Source organism: Bubalus kerabau, chromosome 6 (assembly GCF_029407905.1).
Source record: "Bubalus kerabau isolate K-KA32 ecotype Philippines breed swamp buffalo chromosome 6, PCC_UOA_SB_1v2, whole genome shotgun sequence".
In the NCBI taxonomy this organism is placed as follows: domain Eukaryota; kingdom Metazoa; phylum Chordata; class Mammalia; order Artiodactyla; family Bovidae; genus Bubalus; species Bubalus kerabau.
The window spans coordinates 6,519,817-6,541,999 of NC_073629.1; the positions used below are offsets into that span (position 1 = coordinate 6,519,817).

At 39.5% G+C, this 22,183-nt stretch overlaps 1 long non-coding RNA gene across 1 annotated transcript; it reads left to right on the plus strand.

Moving 5' to 3' along the window:
- The first annotated feature begins 2,982 nt into the window (after nucleotides 1–2,982).
- On the plus strand, nucleotides 2,983–20,721 carry LOC129656587 (uncharacterized). Its single transcript, XR_008716411.1, has 3 exons — nucleotides 2,983–3,067; nucleotides 18,779–19,006; nucleotides 20,291–20,721. It is a non-coding gene; the product is annotated as an uncharacterized LOC129656587 (long non-coding RNA).
- Nucleotides 20,722–22,183: the final 1,462 nt, after the last annotated feature.

A 22,183-nucleotide genomic window follows, 5' to 3' on the forward strand; every position in this document is an offset into this window, starting at 1 on the left:
CAACATATGAATATGACACTTAAGCTGTGATAAGTGAAGTGAAAATTATAGATCAGGGCAAGAGAGGTATCAAGAATATTCACTGGAGCCTATTATACAGAGTGAAGTAAGCCAGAAAGAAAAACACCAATACAGTATACTAATGCATATATATGGAATTTAGAAAGATGGTAACAATAACCCTGTGTACGAGACAGCAAAAGAGACACTGATGTATAGAACAGTCTTATGGACTCTGTGAGAGAGGGAGAGGGTGGGAAGATTTGGGAGAATGGCATTGAAACATGTGAAATATCATGTATGAAACGAGTTGCCAGTCCAGGTTCGATGCACGATACTGGATGCTTGGGGCTGGTGCACTGGGACGACCCAGAGGGATGGAATGGGGAGGGAGGAGGGAGGAGGGTTCAGGATGGGGAACGCATGTATACCTGTGGTGGATTCATTTTGATATTTGGCAAAACTAATACAATTATGTAAAGTTTAAAAATAAAATAAAATTTAAAAAAAAAAAGAATATTCACTAGTTTGGAATCCATTACATTTGCCCAGTGAAACTGTTAAAATGAATAGACTGGAACTCATGCTTTTTGGAGCACTGACAATAATTTGGAATAAGTTAACATTTTCTCAAGAAAGTCAAAATACACAAATGAAAGAAGCAAATATTTATATAGAATACACAAATAAACCAACCAAAGGCCTTATTCATAAGAAAAGGGGAAATGAAAGTAAAAAAATCACATGAAGACAAGAACAAATATATTTTTCCTAATTTACATTCAAGGGATAGTGAACACAGGGATATATCTGGGGAGATTGGCAGCCTGGAAAGGCTGCAGAAGCCTCCAGCCCTCTCCTAATACCTTGTCCTCTGTATCACTTCCATCTGGTTCTAGAACTTATAGGGACAGAAGACAGAGGCCCTAGACTAAGGACAAAGTGTGTGTCCTTAATTTTTTCATGGGCAATCATTCATCTCTCACTGACTGAGTCCAAGACAGGTTGGAAAACAGAAAAAGGGGTAGGTTCAGGATGGCAGAATAGAAGGACTTCTGCTCATCTTCTCCTTTGAAAGCACCAAAATCACAATTAGCTCTTGAACAACCATCTACAGGAGGATGCTGATACCCCCCAAAAGATACCTCATGTATAAAGGACAAAGGAGAAACCTCAACAAGATGGTGAAATTGCTCAGTCGTGTCTGACTCTTTGCAACCCCATGGACAGTAGCCTACCAGGCTCCTTCATCCATGGGATTTTCCAGGCAAGAATACTGGAATGGCAAGAATACATTTCCTTCTCCAGGAGATCTTCCCGACTCAGGGATTGAACCCGAGTCTCCCGCATTGTAGGCATACACTTTACCGTCTGAGCCACCAGGGAAATCCTAGGGTGTAATCACGATAAAATGAAATCCCATACCTGCCGGGTTGGCAACCCACAACTGGAGAATAATAATACAAAGAAATTCTCACACTGTTGTGAAGGTTCTAGGCACCACATCAGGCTTCCCAGTCTGGGGACTCAACAGAGGGACTGGGAATCTCCAGGGAATCTGACTTGGAAGTCCAGAGGATTTGATTGCAGAACTTCCACAGGCCTGGGGGAAACAGAGACTCCACTCTTGGAAGGCACAAACAAAACTTTGTGCATGCCAGGACCCAGGAGAAAGGAGCAGCGACCCCACAGGACACTGAGGCAAATCTGCCTGTGAGTGTTTGGGGGTCTCCTGCAGAGGTGTGGGTTCTCAGTGGCTTGCCCTGGGGACGGCAGCAGTCCTGGGAGGTGCCCTTTGGAAAGCCCTCTTGGAGGTCACCAGTAGACCTACCATAGAGCCTGTTGATTCCAGGGCTGGGTCACCTTAGGCCAAACAACAAACAGGGAAGGAACAGAACCCCACCCATCAGTAGACAATTGGATTAAAGTTTTTCTGAGCACCACCCTGTCCACCAGAGTAAGATTCTGTTTTCCCCACTGCCAGTCCCTCCCATCAGGAAGCTTACACAAGCCTTTCATCCTCATCTGCAAGAGGACACATTGAAGAAGCAAGAAAAATTACAGTCTACAGCCTCCAGAATGAAAACCATAATCACAAAAGCTAATCAGAATGAAAAGGAATAGGATTACGTCCCAGGTGAAGGAATAAGATAAATCCCCTGAAAAATAACTAAGTGAAGTGGACATAGGCAAACTTTCAGAAAAATAATTCAGAATAATGATAGTGAAGATAATCCAAGATGTCAGAAAAAGAATGGAGAAGATACAAGAAATGTTTACCAAAGACCTAAAAGAACTAATTTAAATTAAAATATCCTTGATTTCAAAAGTTGTGAAGTGTTATGGCATCATGAAAAAAAAAAAAATCAGAGGCTTTGGATCTGAATTCCTGTTTCAGTTATATTACCCCAGGCAAATTGCTTAACTTTTTCTTAACTTATTTTTTTTCAGTCTTCATATAACATAAAAGCAGATTAGTAATTCCAAACTCACTGATTTGCTGTTGGGAAGATTATATTTAGTAAATTATAATTTAAAAGTATTATGATAATGTTATGGTAAAATATTATGATACTGTAAGCACCCAATAAATGACAATTATTTAAAAAAAAAAAAAAAAAAAAACAAAAAACCTCTCTTGCTCCCTTCCTTGTAGGCTCTCACAGATAGGTGTGGATGACATATAGGAGTGAGAATGGAAATAATGTAAACTGGTACTATGTCATTGCTTTATGAGCAGAATGGAACACAAGGATATTTTGAAGTAACCAGAGGATGACTTCAGAGTTCTGTTTTGGAATTTGCACTTAACCTCCATTCTCCAGCATTCATCTAGGTGTCTTCCTTTCCTGGCAGAGGATACTGTCAGTCTATTACCCTGAGTACCAGTGCTCAGGGCTCCTCCCCCAAGGAAGGCCCTGCCCACCTCTGCTGACCACTCCAAATCTGCTGATTCCATGTCCATGTTCCCTCTCCCTTTCTAGCCTATAAGTCTATGAATGGTGAAGAACTTCTGCAATCCCTGTGATTCACACAGTAATAACTCCTACTGGCTTTTAGGAATCAGGTATCGCATGCCCTTCCTTGTCTCCATCTGTATCAATGTTCTTTCATCATACTCGTGGTTCCCTCCATCATAATTACTTGCTGCACTCTATTGCAATCATCTGTTTATAGCTCTCTCTCTCCTCAAGGGCTGTAAGCACTTTAAGGCTGAAACAGTTTTTGTTGATGTTTTTTGCCACAGTACTGGATATAAACCAGTAGTTCAGCTTCATTTCAGCCAATGAAGGAATAATCCATCATCATTATTTAATATGCATGTAACACTTTGACTCCATGCCTAGCATGATGTTAACGATTTTATATGTAGTAAAATGTACATTTTAGTATTCTCCTTCTGAAGATAAGGCTGTGAGTTTGGGTTAAATAACTCAAAGTTTGAGCACCTAGAAGAGAAACATATTGGGTAAAACCAGAGGGAGGGCCAGTGGAGAGAGATTTAGCAGATGAGGACTTTTAGCTTTCCTAAATCTCATGTAAATATAGCTTCATTTTTCTGCCTCTATGTAAAATGGGTTTGGGCTTTAGGATTTCAAATGTCACTGTAGAAAGACAAAGAAACAGAAGGAGAAAGGACCTTGCCATTATTATGTGTGTGTGCATGCTCAGTCATGTCCTGCCAGGCTCCTCTGTCCTCGGAATTCTCTAGCCAAGAATACTGGAGTGGGTTGCCATTTCCTCTTGCAAGGAATCTTCCCCACCTAGGGCTTGAACCCATGTCTCCTGTGTCTCCTGCATTGGCAAGCAGATTCTTTATCACTGTGCCACCTGGGAAGCCCTTTCCATTATAAAGCCATCTTTATTTACTCCATCTTTCCTAAAGTCTCCCACCTGTTCACAACTAACTTCTATAAAAGGCATTAATTTGTCAAGTTATTTTTTGGGGACCATCTGACCATTTTTCCTGAAGCTGAGAATTTCCTGGATGAATATCCTGAGAAACTAGTTGGGTTTTTTTCCCTAATAACATTCAAAAGCATTAATTAATTCTTCTATGAACAGATTCAAACCATAAAGGTTGTAAACAACATTGGAAGAAGTCAAGCTGGCTACCAGCATAAATATTTTCCTCAACATGGACTGCAAGTGGCTTGCATTTCAGTTCTGCAGAAAGAGCCAGAAAGGACTGGTGGGAATGCACTAACAAGGGACTAGCAATCCCAGTCCATGTATCTCCCTAGGGAGGACTGTCCTTTAAGGTGCCATAAGGATCAGTTAATGAGGCCAGCCTAAGGTCTTGGGTCATGTCTGAAAGAGGAAATAACAAAATCTTTGTGGGAAAATTATGTGAAGATGAAAATAGCCTGAATATACAAGTATTATCTAGTACCCTAGGGAGGTTATATGTGTAGCTTGAAAAATAAAAAGGGGGTGGGATGGGGTAGAGGAGAGAGGGGCAATGGAAAGAGAACCAGATTAGGAGCTCAGTCGCAACTGTGTTTGCATATTCCCATGCATGTGTTGCTCTCTTTCTCTGGATCTCAGTTTCCTTCTGGATGTGTCACGTTCTATGAGATACTTTCTAGTGCTGAAATTCTATAGTGCTGTTGTCAAGAGCAGAAAAATAGGAGAGCAATGATTTGCCATTTAATGGCAGGCTGGGAGTTTAAAGATCTCCCACCTCACATTTACCAGTTGCATACCTCAGAGAGAACAAAACTCATGCTGTTAGATCCCCAAAGGGAATTCTAGGTTTAAATAAACCTGACTAAGAGGTCTTTTCTCCTCTTACAGTCCCAGACAACAAATCCCCTTCCTGGGCGTTTCCCACTCACCCAGGCAGAATTCTTCCTTTTTGCTTTCAATAACCCTCAATCAGTATTGCCAAAAAACACATCACATTATTTCATAACTATTTCTTTGGTTGTCTAATCTGTACTAAAATGGACTAGAAAAGAACTGATGAAAAGAATTGTGTCTTAATCACTTCAGTGTTCTCAGGATCCATGGTAGTATTTGGCCCATGCAAGTGTCAGCCGCTCAGCCGTGTCCAACTCTTTGCCACCCCATAGACTGCAGCCCACCAGGCTCCTCTGTCCATGGGATTCTCCAGGCAAGAACACTGGAGTGGATTGCCATTCTCTTCTCCAGGAAATATTTCTGATCCAAGGATTGAACCTGGGTCTCCTGCATTGCAGGCAGATTCTTTATGGTCTGAGCCTCCAGAGAAGCCCATTTGGCCCATAGTAGGACTTCAAAAAAAGAGTAAGTGCTGCATAGGAGAATGCATGAGTGATTGTGTTGGGAAAAAAAAAAAAAAGAGCACAGGAAAAAGGGAAAGATGGCTGGCAAAAATACCTTCCAAATCCTTTCAAATCTGATATTGTTAAACTTTTATTGATCTAATTAACCAGTTAGTTTTCTAAATATCAACATGATTTTGGGATGACATTCTTTCCCATCAACCCTGTCTGTTTCCTTCAACTTCGATGTACCTATTTCTTGCATTTCCGCTTCTGCCTCTCCCTCCTCTCAGTACTCAGTTCAGTCACTCAGTCGTGTCTGACTCTTGGCGACTCCATGGACTGCAACATGCCATGCTTCCCTGTCCATCACTAACTCCCAGACTTTACTCAAACTCTTGTCCATTGAGTTGGTGATGCCATACAACCATCTCATCCTCTGTTGTCCTCTTCTCCTCCTGCCTTCAATCTTTTCCAGCATAAGGGTCTTTTCAAATGAAGTCAGCTCTTTGCATCAGGTGGCCAAAGGATTGGAGTTTCAGCTCCCTCCTCTAGCACCAGGATATCAGCATTGCTTAGACTGACAATTACTTTCATCTTCTTTTCCCTCCATACATGGACAATATTCTTTGTTCCCCTGTCTTAGGATGACAAATTGAGCAAAAAACATCTTTTGAAACTGATTTCCAACTTGCTTAGGTGATGAACTTTTTTGTGTGAAGTTCCTTTTAAGCAAAGATGCTGTTGCAATTAATTATAAACCAATCTTAATAATACGACTTTTATTGGATGGATGTGTATCTGCCTTCATGGCTAGTTAATCATCATCCTAGTCTTTTCATCAATTTCCTCTTCCTCCTCTCTCTTTCCTGATAGCTCCATTTACCTTTAGGAAAGATGGTTTCATTCTGTCCTAATTTTTTCCTGGTCACTGATTTTCAATGTCGATTTATATTAGAAATAAAACATCAGAGAACCAGTGTGTAGATTATCTTGACAAGGGAAACCTGTAGAAGTGGAGGATTGCTTCAACACTCTGATTCTAGAAGAAACAGAGTGAAAATGTTAGAGCTCTATTACAAAAGTGCTCCAGAAAATGGGCTCACCCCAGAGTAATCCAAGGGCACATTTAAACACACTCAATGCTCAAATTGCCCCTTTTAAAGAGTTTCCAAATAGAATTATATAATAACCTCATTACAGATGAGATTCACATTTGCAATCAGCTTCTGTATTACTATGGTTTAGAATTATAAAATATTTTTTTTAATTTTATTATTATTATTATTTTTTTTTTACTTTACAATATTGTATTGGTTTTGCCATACATCAACATGCATCCACCACGGGTGTACATGTGTTCCCCATCCTGAACCCCCCTCCCACCTCCCTCCCCATACCATGCCTCCAGGTCATCCCAGTGCACCTGCTCCAAGCTTCCTGTATCCTGCATCGAACCTGGACTTAACTTTGCTCTAGCCCTTTTACTTTTGCAGATGAAGAAACTCAGGCCCAGAATGGTGTGGCTTATTTACAGTTTCACAGACAGTGACAAATCTATGATGAGAATCCTCATCTGGTGTTTCTCTTTTAGCAATCTCAAGTCTTTTCCCAATCAGCTTTCATGGAGACAAAACTTTCCACCTTTAAAATAACTTCTTACTTGTTTGAAGTTTGCCTCTAGAAAGCCCCTGACAGAGTACAATATGCACGTGGGAACATGGTGCATTCTCATAGCACTCACTGCCATTAATTCAGTTTCAGTTTTCTGATTAGCTCCTGGCCCTTTGCAGAAAGTAGGACCCTGGGAGAATTGGGTGCATCATGTGACAGGTACACTTGAAAGCTAGAGGTGGAAGTAAGGAATGGCTGAAACAGCATTTCTAAATATTCTTTTGCAGATACTTATAATCTTAAGATGTTAATTATGGGCAAAGATGGTAATCATGGTAAAATCAATTGAGAAACAGTGAAATCAGTTCAGTTCAGTTCAGTCGCTCAGTCGTGTCCGACTCTTTGCGACCCCATGAATCGCAGCATGCCAGGCCTCCCTGTCCATCACCAACTCCCGGAGTTCACTCAGACTCATGTCCATCGAGTCAGTGATGCCATCCAGCCATCTCATCCTCTGTCATCCCCTTCTCCTTCTACCCCCAATCCCTCCCAGCATCAGAGTCTTTTCCAATGAGTCAACTCTTCGCATGAGGTGGCCAAAGTACTGGAGTTTCAGCTTTTGCATCATTCCTTCCAAAGAATTCCCAGGGCTGATCTCCTTCAGAATGGACTGGTTGGATCTCCTTGCAGTCCAAGGGACTCTCAAGAGTCTTCTCCAACACCACAGTTCAAAAGCATCAATTCTTCGGCGCTCAGCCTTCTTCGTAGTCCAACTCTCACATCCATACATGACCACAGGAGAAACCATAGCCTTGACTAGATGGACCTTTGTTGACAAAGTAATGTCTCTGCTTTTCAATATGCTATCTAGGTTGGACATAACTTTCCTTCCAAGGAGTAAGCATCTTTTAATTTCATGACTGCAGTCACCATCTGCAGTGATTTTGGAGTGCAAAAAAATGAAGTCTGACACTGTTTCAACTGTTTCCCCATCTATTTCCCATGAAGTGATGGGACTGGATGCCATGATCTTCGTTTTCTCAATGTTGAGCTTGAAGCCAACTTTTTCACCTTCAACTTTAACTTTCATCAAGAGGCTTTTCAGTTCCTCTTCACTTTCTGCCATAAGGGTGGTGTCATCTGCATATCTGAGGTTATTGATATTTCTCCCGGCAATCTTGATTCCAGCTTGTGCTTCTTCCAGTCCAGCATTTCTCATGATGTACTCTGCATATAAGTTAAATAAGCAGGGTGACAATATACAGCCTTGATGTACTCCTTTTCCTATTTGGAACCAGTCTGTTATTCCATGTCCAGTTCTAACTGTTGCTTCCTGACCTGCATACAGATTTCTCAAGAGGCAGGTCAGGTAGTCTGGTATTCCCATCTCTTTCAGAATTTCCCACAGTTTATTGTGATCCACACAGTCAAGGGCTTTGGCATAGTCAATAAAGCAGAAATAGATGTTTTTCTGGAACTCTCTTGCTTTTTCCATGATCCAGCGGATGTTGGCAATTTGATCTCTGGTTCCTCTGCCTGTTCTAAAACCAGCTTGAACATCAGGAAGTTCACGGTTCATATATTGCTGAAGCCTGGCTTGGAGAATTTTGAGCATTACTTTACTAGCATGTGAAATGAGTGCAGTTGTGCGGTATTTTAAGCATTCTTTGGCATTGCCAAATAAACACAGTTAAATGAGATTTTAACTTTTACTCTGCAAAATACTTTGTAAACAGATTGAAAAAACATGTTACAAGCAGAAAATACTTGCAAACCACATATTTGACAAAAGATTTATCTAGTATATATAAAGAACTCCCAAAAGAATACAACTGGAATATGGGTAAAAGAGGGACTCCCTGATAGTCCGGTGGTTAAGACTCCATGCTCCCAATGCAGGGGGCATTGGGGGCAGTTCAGTTCCTGATTAGGGAACTAGATCCTGCATGCTGCAACTAAGGAACAATGCATAAAAAAATTTTTAATGGCCAAAAGACATAAAAAACTTCATCAGGAAGAATATAGAGATGGCTAACAAATGCATGAAAAGGTGTTCAACATCATTAATCATTAAATAAAGAAAAAACCATTACTAGATTCCACTATACACTCACTAGATTGGCTATAATCAAACAGACAACACCACCAGGTGTTGACAAGGATGTGGAGAAACTAGGTCTCTCATACATTGCTGATAGGAATGTAAAATGGCATGGCTACTCTGGAAATAATTTGGCAGTGCCTTAGAAAAATAAATATACACTTAGCATATAATTCGTCAATCACATTCTTGAGAGTATATCACAAAAAAATGAAATGTTCATACAAAAATGTATATGAGCATTCATAGATAATTATTTGTAAACTTTATTTGTAATGGCCACAAGTTATAAATAATTCAAATAGCTTTCAATAGGTAAATGTTTAAATAAACTGTGGTGCATACATAATGAGAAAATGAATGGACAATTGATACCTGTAGCAACTTGAATGGATTTCAAGAGAATTATACTGAATAAAAAAATCTAATCTGAAAAGGTTGCAACTGTATAAAACTTTTTAAATAACATTCTCAAAATTACCAAATTATAGAGATCCTCTGGAGATGTAAATGGCAACCCATTCCAGTATTCTTGCCTGGAGAATCCTATGGACATAGGAGCCTGGTGGGCTATAGTCTATGGGATCACAAGAGTTGGACATGACTTAGTGACTAAACCACCATCATGACTGAACTCATTGTTGTATGGCAGAAACCAACACAGCATTGTAAAAAAAATTTTTTAATTAATAAATGAAAAAAGTACAAGTAAAACTTTTTTGATATGATGGTAACTCCTTAAAGACAGAAAAATCTATTGCTTGCTCAGGGAACCAACATTCTTCTCAAAGAACTTGTTAAATCAAGATATATATTGGCTAAGATGTTTAATAGTCATGACTGAGGATTGAATTTCTCTCGTATATGTTGTGTTGTCTTACATAAATATAACGAGAAAAAAAGAAAAAAATCTGAATGTATTACTGGACGACTTTCAGGATTGAATTTTTTTCTCTTCTAGATTCTAAGTTTCATAAGGTGAGGGATAGTACCTGTTAAGTTCTTTGCACTCAGTAAATTTCCATAATATTTGAACAATTTTAGGCCTCTTTAAAACACATAAACACCCTCAACCTTATATTTATGCAAAACTCCCTTGCTAATGACTAAGCCCTGGGCAGAACTTGTCGATAATTTTACATGTCCAAATTTTTTTCCCTTATATGGATGAAGTTTTATAGATCATAAATTCAAATGTTCAGAGAACCTTAGAAGTTATTTATTCTTACCGTCTCTACCAATCCTCTTATGTTGAATTACTAACTAAACAGAGCTTAGCTGAGATTGGCACTTTTCTAACACTAATAATATTTTCTATGTTTTGTTTCTTTCTGCCAAGAACTTAAAAGTGGTGAGGTAAGTAGGGAAAGGCATTTCCTCTCCAAAGACCAAATCTTGAAAGTTCACCCTGGCATCAGCCACAGTAAGGCTTTCTCTAGACTCCCCACACCTGACTTTAGCATCTTTTCTTTAGCAGGGGTTTAGGAAACCTAGATACTATTTGTAGCTATGCCACTAGTTCACTGTGTGGCTTTGGACAAGCCATATAATCTTGATACTATGATGACTCACCCTAACCACTTCTTAAATTTACTGTGAAAATGCTTTAGACAATATTCATGATTGGTTCAAGAGACATAGATGGTTAAAAGTCATTGTCCTAAATACAGATATTCTTTACATATTTGCCTTTGACTTTATTTTTTTCTTTGCACTCAATTTAAGATAATCTCATGGCTATAGTGAAAAATTAAATTCACAACTGTGTTTAGTCATGCCGTCTTAGTACTTGAGTTCTAGGTGTTCAACATTTAGCTCTGCAACACCATAGCCTAAGCAACATTTGCAGAAAGACCTAGGACTCAGCTGGGTAACCTAGTGGACCTCTTTGGGGCCTTTTGTCCTGGGTCAGCCAAAATCTATAAGATGTTGTTGAATTAAATGAATAAGCTAAGTACTTCCAGGCTCAAGCCCATATTTCCTAGGAAACTGTGGCAGTATTGTACCTACTGATTGGAGTACTGTGTACTAAACTATGGGTAGCTGAGAGAAGGCAGTGGAAGGTAAATATAATGATAAGACTAATAACTAGTACTTACTAATTATTAGCAACTTCACAAAAACTGCATAGCAATTACCATCATTCCTCATTTAATAAGAAACCAAGGAAAGAGTGGATGACTTTCTCAAGGAAATATTGAAAGTTTGATAGAAAGTTGGAGACATTATGTAGACTTCTAAAAATACCTTCCCTCATGCTATGAAAAACATAAATTAGAAGAATCATGATAAACATGCTAAGAGATATATTGTCATGGAAGAGAAAAGAGATGAAGACCTAAATTAAAAGCTTCAGAAGGAGAAAATGGATTCTTTCTTTCTTATATTTTCATAGAAGAGACACTTTTTCTCTATTCCTCATAAAGTAGATTATTGTAGTGAACATTTCTTGTCTCTTTCCACTCATTTTTGTTCAAGCTCAGGGAGCATGTATAGATGATTTGAAGTTTGAGAACCTTATGCTTAGTGCAGGTAGCTTCACTTGCAATATGTTTTTTTAAATTGAATCTCAATGTAAGGACTGTTCTCATTCTCCTTCCCCATGTACTTTCTGCCCTTGTTTTATAAGAGGGGGCAGGGCTTTCTCAACTCTTTCTCCCATAATGAAGCAGATAAACAGGGCAGATGTTCCTCCATTTGTTGAAGATGTACCATTTTCCAGTTTTTTTCCCCTTGGTATTGGAATGAGTAAATCAAACCCTACTCTTCCCACTGATACAAATGTCTACATTTAGGGCCAAGTTTTAAGATGGTCCTAGCTTGGCCCAAGACCCTAGCCACACTTTTAAATGAAGCGTCTCAAGAAGTTCTGTATTTTGTGTTTTACTGAACAACCACCAATAAAGCTGGTTCTTTTCAGTTTTTATCTCTCTACACCTGTTATTAATATAATCTTAAGGAGAGAAAGCATTACTAGCACCTGGGGTTCCAAGAAGATCATCAGTGGGAATAGAAATAAAAGACTTGTGTTCATCAAGCAGTGTTTTTCCAGGAAAATGCTTCCCTAATATTTGAGGAAACTCTGCTTCCCTGCTTTCCCAGTGCTCAGTAAAAGAAATTTGTCTGTCAGTCTCAGGTTCCATATCCATAAAATAAGGATTATGGACAACTCTGGGAAGCAAGGGTAATGCTATTCTTCATTCCCTTTCCACCCCACCTTTAGGTTCATAATAGGACATTATAGAGCCTGGTAAGTCTCCTATCATCACCAGTCCAGGTTCGAAGTACGATACTGGATGCTTGTGGCTGGTGCACTGGGATGACCCAGAGGGATGGTATGGGAGGGAGGAGGGAGGATGGTTCAGGATGGGGAACACATATGTACCTGTGGCAGATTCATTTTGATATATGGCAAAACCAATACAATATTGTAAAGTTAAATAAAATAAAATTTAAATAATAATAATAAAAAACTCCATCTGGTCTTTAGGACACCCTGATTGAGTGTCAGAAGTCATTAAATTAAAAGAGTAAAGATAAACCACAGGAGTCTTTGATCCCTGGGTGCACTAATCAGTTCATTAAAAAATTAGAGGGTAAGGTCCAATAATGCTCTCTAATCATATTAAAGCCAGGGCAGATCTGACTATCTACATGTTTGGGGGGGCCTGTTGGCCTCACCCAGATCTAATAAAGAAAGTGATTTTATCTCCGCTCTTACTAACACTGCCACTCTCTTTCCTGAGGGAGTGATATAGGTAGGAAAAAAATGAGATCTAGAAAGCTGAGCACCAGGATTGTCCTGCTCACATATCTGTGAGTGCCCCTAGGGATAAATGTATTATAATCAACATCTCATTTCATTCTGTTCCCCTGTTTTCATAAAATTTTAGAATTTCCAAGATTTAATTCTTTGCTTTTCCATGGAGGAAACAGAGGCATTGCCCAGAGAAATGATCAACATCACAGAGCAAGTTAGTGATGGAATGGAAACTGAGAAAATGTATTAGTTGACCGAAAGAGTAAACATCTGTTGATCCTCTACCATGGGCCAGCTTTGTGCTAGGCTCTAAGAGTAGGATTAAAAGATGAATACATATTAGTTGTTGCCTTCCCCTCAGGAGCAATAATGTGTTGGTGGTACTGTAAACAAATTCTGTGCAATATACAGTGGGATCAGTCAAGATGGAGTAGCACTGTTTCCAGAAAGAAAAAAAGAAGTGTGTATGTGTGCACTCAGTCATGTCCGACTGACTCCTTGAGGCCTCATGGACTGTAGCCCACCAGGCTCCTCTGTTCATGGAATTTTCCAGGCAAGAATACTGGAGTCAGTTGTCATTTCCTACTCCAGGAGACCTTCCTGACCCAGGGATGGAACCCTGTGTCTCTTGTGTCTCCTGCATTGGCAAGGAGATTCTTTACCACTGTGCCACCTGTGAAGCCTGTATATGTATTCTAATATATCCGTTCAGTTCAGTTCCTCATTCAATTGTGTCTGATTCTTTGCAACACCATGGACAACAGCACGCCAGGCCTCCCTGTCCATCACCAACTCCCAGAGTTTACTCAAACTCATGTCCATTGAGTCAGTGATGCCATCCAACCATCTCATCTTCTGCTGTCCCTTTCTCCTCCCACCTTCAATCTTTCCCAGCATCAGGGTCTTTTCCAATGAGTCAGTTTTTCTCATCAGGTGATCAAAGTATTGGAGTTTCACCTTCAACATCAGTCTTCCAATGAACATTCAGGACTGATCTCCTTTAGGATGGACTGGTGGGACCTCCTTGCAGTCCAAGTAACTCTCAAGAGTCTTCTCCAACACCACAGTTGAAAAGCATCAATTCCTCAATGCTCAACTTTCTTTATAGTCCAACTCTCACATCCATACATGACTTCTGGAAGAACCACAGCTTGGTCTAGATGGACTTTTGTTGGCAAAGTAATGTCTCTGCTTTTTAATATGCTGTTTAGGTTGGTCATAGCTTTTCTTCCAAGTAGCAGGTGTCTTTTAATTTCATGGCAGCAGCCACGATCTGCAGTGATTTTGGAGCCCCCCAAAATAAAGTCTCTCACTGTTATTCTAATATGTACATCAATCCAATTTCAATGTGCAGTATAATTTCCAAGAGTAAAGAATTATATAGATGATTTGAAATGTTATGGTAGAGTTAAACGGCTTCCTAGGTGGCACTAGTGTTAGAGAACCCACCTGCCAATGCAGGAAATATAAGAGACACAGGTTTGATCCCTAGGTAGAAAGATTCCCTGGTAGAGTTAAGTGCAACTTAATTGAATATGTTTGCCTGATAGTGAGAGAGTCAATGCCTAGGCAGGTTGATAAGAAGTCCGGGTCTCCCCAAGGAGAGAGGGGTCTGGAACTCTCAAGGAGGAGGAAAGGACAAATTTTTTTTGTTGTTGTTGTTGTTGTTTCCCTCTACATTCCTTAGGATGATATAACAATAATGTATACAGTTTCTGGAAAAAAAAAACAACAAAAAACCCTTCTGGACAATCAGATAACAGGATTGGCCAGAAGGTATTTTTTTTTTTTTTTCCCCAGAAACGATATACATTATTGTTATATCATCCTAAGGAATGTAGAGGGGAAAAAAAAAATAAAAACATTATAGATGCCAAGGGAATATTTCATGCAAAGATGGGCTCCATAAAGGACAGAAATGGTATAGACCTAACAGAAGCAGAAGATATTAAGAAGAGATGGCAAGAATACACAGAAGAACTGTACAAAAAAGATCTTCACAACCCAAATAATCATGATGGTGTGATCACTCACCTAGAGCCAGAAATCCTGGAATGTGAAGTCAAGTGGGCCTTAGAAAGCATCACTACAAACAAAGCTAGTGGAGGTGATGGAATTCCAGTTGAGCTATTTCAAATCCTGAAAGATGATGCTGTGAAAGTGCTGCACTCAATATGCCAGCAAATTTGGAAAACTCGCAGTAGCCACAGGACTGGAAAAGATCAGTTTTCATTCCAATCCCAAAGAAAGGCAATGCCAAAGAATGCTCAAACTACCACACAATTGCACTCATCTCACACGCTAGTAAAGTAATGCTCAAAATTCTCCAAGCCAGGCTTCAGCAATAGGTGAACCATGAACTTCCAGATGTTCAAGCTGGTTTTAGAAAGGCAGAGATCAAATTGCCAACATCCGCTGGATCATTGAAAAAGCAAGAGAATTCCAGAAAAACATCTATTTCTGTTTTATTGACAACGTCAAAGCCTTTGACTGTGTGGATCACAATAAATTGTGGAAAATTCTGAAAGAGATGGGAATACCAGACCACCTGACCTGCCTCTTGAGAAATCTGTATGCAGGTCAGGAAGTAACAGTTAGAACTGGACATGGAACAACAGACTGGTTCCAAATAGGAAAAGGAGTACGTCAAGGCTGTATATTGTCACCCTGCTTATTTCTCATGATGCAGAGTCCATCATGAGAAACGCTGGGCTGGAAGAAGCACAAGCTAATCAAGATTGCCAGGAGAAACATCAATAACCTCAGATATGCGGATGACACCACCCTTACGGCAGAAAGTGAAAAGTGAAAGTGAAGTCACTCAGTCGTGTCCGACTCTTAGCTACCCCATGGACTGCAGCCCACCAGGCTCCTCGGTCCATGGGATTTTCCAGGCAAGAGTACTGGAGTTGGGTGCCATTGCCTTCCCCAATGGCAGAAAGTCAAGAGGAACTAAAAAGCCTCTTGATGAAAGTGAAAGAGAAGAGTGAAAAAGTGGGCTTAAAGCTCAACATTCAGAAAACGAAGATTATGGCATCTGGTCCCATCACTTCATGGGAAATAGATGGGGAAACAGTGGAAACAGTGTCAGACTTTATTTTTTTGTGCTCCACAGTCACTGCAGATGGTGATTGAAGCCATGAAATTAAAAGACGCTTACTCCTTGGAAGGAAAGTTATGACCAACCTAGATAGCATATTCAAAAGCAGAGAATCATTTTGCCAACAAAGGTCCATCTAGTCAAAGCTATGGTTTTTCCTGTGGTCATGCATGGATGTGAGAGTTGGACTGTGAAGAAAGCTGAGCACCAAAGAATTGATGCTTTTGAACTGTGGTGTTGGAGAAGACTCTTGAGAGTCCCTTGGACTGCAAGGAGATCCAACCAGTCCATTTTAAAGGAGATCAGTCATGGGTGTTCATTGGAAGGAATGATGCTAAAGCTGAAACTCCAATATTTTGGCTACCTCATGTGAAGAATTGACTCATTGGAAAAGACTCTGATGCTGGGAGGGATTGGGGACAGGAGTAGAAGGGGACGACAGAGGATGAGATGGTTGGATGGCATCAGAGACTCGATGGGCATGAGTTTGAGTGAACTCCGGGAGTTGGTGATGGACAAGGAGGCCTGGCATGCTGTGATTCATGGGGTCGCAAAGAGTCGGACACGACTGAGCGACTGAACTGAACTGAGACATTCTTTTGATTCACTGTAATAACTAATTAAAAATACATAACTTCATTGCTAACACTAGTGATGGGGCACACTTTCTGCCCCCTTCTGATGTCTATGTCAGAAGCTTTCTCTCTCTCTTTATACTTTAACAAAACTTTATTACACAAAAGCTCTGAGCAATCAAACCTCATCTCTGGCCCTGGATTGAATTCTTCTCCTCTGGAGGCCAAGAATGCAGACATGTTTTGTGGTTCAGTAACAAAGTTTCAATAGTTAATTCTAATAGTCACTGATTACATACTAAATTAATCTGAAATAAAAAATCACCCATGTCACAGACAATATGGTTTGAAAGATATTGTCTAAGAATGATACCATATTGCGGAGCTGTGAAAGCCCTGAAATCTCACCAATTGACTTGACTCAAGGAAAACCCACATTTCCCCATTAAATTTTTCTTTAAATTATTCAGATTTAATGTCTCTAAGAAAGACTTTCCAGTGTTTGAAAAGTTTACCATTGCAGTAAATCCCAGGGAAATCAGCAGGGAATATTAGATTCATTGCAGAGTAAATTGTTCATGGAGACAAGTGGGTTTGGTAACAATAAGTCTCCTTAGGAAGAGCAACTAAATGGCCATCAGCAGAGGAATGGATAAAGAAAACATATGACATAATATACAATGGAATATTACACAGCTAGGGAAACAACAGCAATAATGCCATTTGCAGCAACATGGCCTAGAGATTGTCATACTGAGTGAAGTAAGTCAAACAGAGAAAGTCAAATACCATATCACTTACATGTGGAATCTTAAAAAAAAAAAAAATTGTACAAATGAACTTATTTACAAAGCAGAAGTAGAGTCACAGATGTAGAAAATAAACTTATGGTTACCAGTGGGGAAAGAGTGAAAGTAAAAAGTGAAAGTCTCTCAGCCGTGTCTGACTCTTTGCCACCTGATGGACCATACAGTCTGTGGAATTCTCCAGGACAAAATACTGGAGTGGGTAGCCATTCTCTTCTCCAGGGGATCTTACCAACCCAGGGATTGAATCCAGGTCTCCTGAATTGTAGGTGGATTCTTTACCAGCTGAGCTACAAGGGAAGAGTGGGGAGGTATAAACTGGGAGATTGGGGCTGACATATACATACTACTATATGTAAAATATAAAGGAGTACGTAAAGGCTGTATATTGTCACCCTGCTTATTTAACTTCTGTGCAGAGTACATCATGAGAAACGCTGGACTGGAAGAAGCACAAGCTGGAATCAAGATTGCTGGGAGAAATATCAATAACCTCCGATATGCAGATGACACCACCCTTGTGGCAGAAAGTGAAGAGGAACTAAAAAGCCTCTTGATGAAAGTGAAAGTGGAGAGTGAAAAAGTTGGTTAAAGCTCAACATTCAGAAAACGAAGATCATGGCATCTGGTCCCATCACTTATGGGAAATAGATGGGGAAGCAGTGGAAACAGTGTCAGACTTTATTTTTGGGGGCTCCAAAATTACTGCAGATGGTGACTGCAGCCATGAAATTAAAAGATGCTTACTCCTTGGAAGGAAAGTTATGACCAACCTAGGTAGCACAGTAAAAGCAGAGACATTACTTTGCCAACAAAGGTCCGTCTAGTCAAGGCTATGGTTTTTCCAGTGGTCATGTATGGATGTGAGAGTTGGACTGTGAGGAAAGCTGAGCACCAAAGAATTGATGCTTTTGAACTGTGGTGTTGGAGAAGACTCCTGAGAGTCCCATGGACTGCAAAATGTAACCAGTCCATTCTGAAGGAGATCAGTCCTGGGTGTTCTTTGGAAGGAATGATGCTGAAGCTGAAACTCCAGTACTTTGGCCACCTCATGCAAAGAGTTGACTCATTGGGAAAGACTCTGATGCTGGGAGGGATTGGGGGCAGGAGTAGAAGGGGACGACAGAGGATGAGATGGCTGGATGGCATCACTGACTCGATGGACGTGGGTTTGGGTGAACTCCGGGAGTTGGTGATGGACAGGGAGGCCTGGCGTGCTCTAATTCATGGGGTCGCAAAGAATCGGACACGACTGAGTGACCGAAATGAACTGAACTGAACTGATATGTAAAATAGGTAACTATAAGAACTTACAGTATAGCACAGGGAACTAACTCTACTCAATACTTTGTAATGACCTATATGGAAAAAGATTGTAAAAAATAATGGATATATGTGCATGTTTACATAAAACTGATTCACTTTGCTGTACACCTGAAACTAACACAGTGTTGTAAATCAACTATACTCCAGTAAAAACTAATTTAAAAAAAGAACTATTCTTCCTGTAGATTAGAGCTGTCATTAAGTATTTAGGTACTTTTCTCACAGATGGTTTTTCTGCTTTTAATTACAGGCCAAATTGAGGACATAATTTGAATGCATTATCGGGAGAAGATAATTACCACACTTCAACTGTACAGAACACAGAAGCTGTTTAAGTTATCGTTTATTGAAGTCATGCAATGGGCCAAGAGCCAGTCTAAGTCCTTTATATATCCTATCATAGTGTCTTCACAGCACATCTTTGAAACTGGCATGTTTATACTCATTTTTACAGATGCAGAGTCAGCGTTCCCAAGAGGTAAAACAATGTACTCAAACTGACATGGGTAGTAAGTGTTAAAGGCTAGGCTTTGCTTTTGCCTTCTCAACACTGATATAATAAACAGTATACCGGGCATTTCAGGAGGTGCAGCAATATAAAAGTTGTGTTTACTGATTTCTAGGATTTTATAATACTTGAGAAATCAGGTATTTATGAAAGCAAAGTTACATCAGTGCTAACTTCTTAGAAGCATAACTCTTATAGTAATATTTAAAAAGAAAAAGAGACCACTTTGAAGCCTTTTGGAAGAGATGGGAACTTGGTGAAACTTCAAAAGAAATATTCCTATACGTTATCATGGGGAAAAAGAGAATTCTGGGCAAGGATTCTTGAACAAGTGTATAGGGTATACTTGGAAGTCATCAAGTAGATGAGTGATGGAGTTCTTGGTACATGAGGGGCTGTTGAAGAGAAGACAACTTGGAAGGTTGAGGTGGGTGTAAAGAGAAAGATCATAGATTATTTCCCAAGAAAAATATTGAAAGGGTTTTAAAGCTATAACATTTATGATGTATTTCAGGATTGTTTAGTGGATAAAACACTGTTTTGCTATTTTGAGGAAATCTATTCAGCAGAGTACATTCAATAATGTCATTTAAGGTTTTATTTCTCAGCTATCTCTCTCCAGGACTCCCTCAGCCCCATCTACCTAGAAAATATGGGAGTCAGGGAGGAGGAAATGAATCTAAATTCATGTGCCTTTATGGGGTATGAAAAGAAGGAGAATAGTTGGGAGATAGAGCTCTAGATGTCTATCCTGAAACCAAGCCTTTACCAGTGACAATGAAATCCGGGACAAAGATTCTTTAATGTCCATGTCATTGGACTTGTCATAGATGAGCAATTATTAATTAAATCCTCCTGATAGCTCAGTTGGTAAAGAATCCACCTGCAATGCGGGAGACTCGGGTTCAATCCCTGGGTTGGGAAGATTCCCTGGAGAAGGGAAAGGCTACCCACTCCAGTATTCTGGCCTGGAGAAATCCAAGAGGGGTCGCAAAGGGTCAGACAGGACTGAGCAACTTTCACTTCACTGGGTGATTCTGTTATGCCAAATCAGTCTTCAGTCTTGCCCTCATGGATTACTGTTTTCTGTGAATATGTTGTGTTGCTTGCTCTTTTGGTGAGTCAACAACTAGAGTCAAAAACAAATTGCATTTGTTGTCTTTTCTGAGTTCTTTAATTTGCCTTATTTTTTTTTTTACTTGTAAATGTTATTGTTTCTACTAAAGTTATTTTTCTGTTTTTTTTTTTTTAAAGGTTAAAAAATCATTTGTAAACCTTGTAGCTTGCTTTCTCCATGAGTCACAGAAGCTGTTGTAGGATAAACTTCAAGCAGTTGGGAAATAATAGGTTTGATAAACTTTGCTGTGTTAAATGTTTTGAAGATCATTCCTGAGCAAGAGAGGCATAATGAATTGGTAGGTACAGCTTGAAGCTGCAAGTAAGTTAGGAAGTGTTTACTCGTTGAAGTAATTTCTGAAAATGAAACTTGGAATAGATTTTGGAAGATTCTGTGTTCTGTGTATGGATCTTATTTCGTTAAAAGTGAAAAACCATTGCCATGGGCTTTATCTTCTTGACTGTAGACCTCAAGTTGCTTCTGGAAAATGTTATTACTCATTGACTTGGGAAACATCTCAAATCGGCAACAGCAGTAATATTAGCTCCCAGCTTTTGTATACTCAGAATAGGTAACCTCTATATTAAGTCCTCCATATTGGTTATTATATTGATAGCTTAATAAAACTGTGAAGTAACTATTTTTAACTCATTATTATATAGTTTAAGTATCTTAAGGAAAGTTACAGTTACACAGTTAGATTTTTGTCTGATTCTAAGGACATGTCCTTAACCTTCATAATATATTACCTTTCAGTCTTGCTGATTCTCTGCCAGACTAGTGTGTGTGTATGTGTGTGCATAGATGCCTTTTTCTGTGTATAAAGACACCCATACAAATGTATCGCTACTCTCTTGAGTACATATTATCTGTAGCACTTGGTGGAACTATCATTTGTAGTGATCAACAGCTAACTGTACAGACTGCTTTTACAGACTTCTTCCCGCAGTCCAACCAACACACCTGTATGGAGGTAATTTTTATTACTCAGATTTGACCATGTCACTACCCTCCTCAGAAAACTTCAGTGGTTTCCTATAGAAAATGTGATGAACCTTTAAGCCCTAAGTCTCCTTATCAGCTTTCCTTCTGCTTAATTTTACAGCCTTATGTCTCATTACATCTCCCCTCCAATTCTAAGTTCTCATCATAGTAGGCTACCACCATCCCACCAATATACATTCGATTTCCTGCCTGTGCACATTTTTTTCATGACGATGTCCCTTATGCCTGAAATTCCTTACCTTTCCTAAGTCTTAAACACCTTTTAAAACAGATGAAACACTTAAAGTAGAACATGTCTTTGCATTTCCTGATCATATGCTAGATCTGATTATGTTATATCTCAAAGTTTGACTTCAAGTATGACCCTCATTTGTGTATATCTCTGTCTTATCTCACAACTCCCTCCCACCTGCATGCTTTTCTAGCACAAGGAACAACATCCGGTTCATTTTGCATCCATATTGTCTTGCCTGATGCTGAACACATGCTCAGAAAATGTTGGTTAAGTTGCATCAGCTAATCACTAATGTTATCCATTACTGTAACTACTTCATTTCAACAGTGCACAAGATGTGTTTATGTCATGCGATGACCAAAATGCTAATTTTTCCTGATATAGTTTAACAATATGCTATTTGATCCATTATCTGACTTCCTTTATGGAGCCACTAACTTACATGCTTAGGTCAAAACTTCAGAGAACTCATCTCTCTAAAGCAGGAATCACATTTTAAGAGCAAGTTATTGCTTTTCAAGAAGGATCTTTCTGCATAATGAAGAGGTTCAGTTCAGTGACCCACTTTCTTAATCCAAGAACTCTCTATGAAATGTGAAGTAGCCTGTGGTGTTTGAGATTAATATTTTATGGATAATTCATCTAGTTTAATCTTAAGTATACAATACTTAATACAAGTACTATACTCTTGCAGACATTTATTTTCTTAATAATGATTAATTGTACCCCCAGGAGGTCAACCAAAGAGCTCCCTCAACTATATCCACTGACCAATTCTCCATCTTCAGTG